This window comes from Grammomys surdaster, unplaced genomic scaffold (genome assembly GCF_004785775.1).
Source record: "Grammomys surdaster isolate TR1022 unplaced genomic scaffold, NIH_TR_1.0 125807, whole genome shotgun sequence".
NCBI lineage: Eukaryota > Metazoa > Chordata > Mammalia > Rodentia > Muridae > Grammomys > Grammomys surdaster.
In genome coordinates, this window is record NW_021620638.1 from 2,810,813 (window position 1) to 2,813,356 (window position 2,544).

Genomic DNA, 2,544 nt, shown 5'->3' on the forward strand with positions numbered 1-2,544 from the left:
CTTCCTTCCTTTCTTCCTTCCTTTCTTCCTTCCTTTCTTCCTTCCTTCCTTTCTTCCTTCCTTTCTTCCTTCCTTTCTTTCTTTCTTGGTTTGGTTTTTCAAGACAGGGTTTCTCTGTGTAGCCCTGGCTGTCTTGGAACTCACTCTGTAGACCAGGCTAGCCTCGAACTCTCAAACTCAGAAATCTGCCTGCCTCTGCCTCCCAAGCGCTGGGATGAAAGGTGTGTGCCACCACCTTCCGGCGATTCCTTAACTTTCTTAATGAACTGAAATTCTTCATCCTCGTCATCTGAGGACTCCATAGGGGCATAATCTGGTCTCTTTCCGGACACATAACGTTTTACCTTCACCTTTTCCATTGAAATCTCACCTTTCTCGTTGCGAACAGGGATGACCCCAGCCGTAGACTGAATGAGCATCTGCTTCATGAGTGAGCTTGGGACCAACATGGTGACGGCTGTCTCAGAGACTCTCCAAAATGGACTGAATCCTGTTTTTCATTTCTTTACTGTGGAATCACTCAAGGTCTTTTCTTTTACCTATTTAAAAATATGTATTACTGCTAACAATTATCATCCTACTTTTCAAACAAAACATTTCACCTCTACTGACTGCTTCTGACCGTGCTTCCTGAAGCTGCCTGTGGCTTGCTTACATTTCTGGGTCTTGTTTGTTTGCTTCTTTTGCAATAGAGTCTCACTATTTCTCAAGATGATCTCAAGATAACAACTTTCCCTCCTCAGTCTCCTGCATGTGTGGCACTCTGGTATGGTATGGTTTGTTTTGTTTTTAACTGCAACTTTCTAAGATGAATTTTCTTAATCTTCTGTCCATTTTTGTTTCCCTTTCTGTTTTCCATAAATCAGACAGTGTACAGGTTTATCCAGGTTGCCTTCTCTTTATCCCAATCAACATCAACATTATCAGCCACTGTTTTTCTACATATTTATTTTCCAGCCCGTTTTCATCCCTAGGTGAAAAAATTATTTTTAATTTTACCACATTTATTTATGTATTTGGCTTTCCCTTCATAACATCCTGTTGTGTGATAAAGCCATCTTTTCTATGAATATTCTACTTGAGCAATGGTGTGGATTTGTTTTATACTTAGAGTTCTAAGAACATTGCAGCAAGCACATCTCTATCTCTACCAGTAAGTGGTGGAGTTGGGATTCAAACCTAGGCAGTCAGCCTCTGTTTCTTCATCCTGACAAACAGATTTCTTTTGAAATTGTTTTTGAAAGATTTATTCGGTTTTTTAATTTTGTGGTTGTGTGCGCACATGCATGTGTGTTCCTACGTTTCTCTGCACACAACGTGAGCACAGATGCCTATAGAGGCCAAAAGAGAGCATCAGAAGGTCTGCAGCTCGAGTTACAGTCAGTTGTGAATGTGAGTGCTGACAACTTAACTTAGGTCCTCACCAGGACTTGTATGCATTCTTAACTATGGAGCAGTCCCTGAAGCTCTTACAGCATTCATGGGATGTACCCGGGTTGCAATACTCTATTCATTTCTGCTGGCCCAACACATTTCTGAATTTGTCCCACTCTCCTAGACTGTTGAAGTAACCCTTCCTTGCTTTCAGGTCCTGTGTTTCCTGTAACGATGGTCTTCACACATTTCTATCTTTAAACATTATTCATACAAATGGCCCAATACTAAAACAGCCCAATACTGAGCAGACAAAAGAGAGGGCTCTGACTGGAATTTTTAAGGAAGCGAATCAAGGAAGTAAATCTCTACTCCTCTCTGTTGACTTGTTTGCTGTTGAACCAGATTCTGGAAATTTACTTAGAACACAATTCTTGGTTCCCAGACAGGAATAACATCATGAGAGGACCTGGCCATCTCCCACAAGTTAATGTTTTTTTCCAGTATTTCCTTCAGATACTAAATGTCTCTCCTTAAACTAGATAAATCATTTGAAAAGTACCTGGAACCCATTTCCCCCGTGCCTTTGAGCTTCTACCAAAATTTCTGCTTTCCCTCCCTATGGAGTAAGAGCTTGTTTAGAGATCTGTCCTGCCTTTACAAGGTGTGCTCACTCCCCTTCAATGCTCAGAGGATGCCATGCCTCTTTTTGGCATACATCTTCAGTTTTGAATTAGGACTGTTATAAATTTCTATTTAATTTTCCCTTAACCTTAACCTCTGGGTACTATCTGCACATACCTCTTTGTTTTTATCTCTCCCTCGTGTTTAGTTCATCCGTGCTTAGCCTTACATCTACTACACTCACCAAAAGTAAATATTTTTAAAATAGTAAAAAAATATTATTAGTTAAACAAAAGGTTATTCATTGTTTGTAAATCAAACTTTTAGACCTTGAGAATAACTAAGTTCTAGTTGCTTTGGGGCCAATAGAGAGATGGACATGTATGTGTGTGAAGATAAGATAGGGTCATTCTTCTCGGAAGCATATATACTTAGAGGATGCTTATAGAAAATAAATTTGAAAGGACACCCAACTCAAAACATCATATATATATATATATATCATATATGTTTTAACATCAGATATATCTGTTTTAAATTTAAATT

General features: G+C 39.2%; 1 pseudogene; it reads right to left on the bottom strand.

Annotated features, from left to right (window-relative positions):
• LOC114640366 overlaps positions 1 to 449 on the bottom strand; it is a 1,755-nt pseudogene extending 1,306 nt beyond the window's left edge.
• Positions 450 to 2,544: the final 2,095 nt, after the last annotated feature.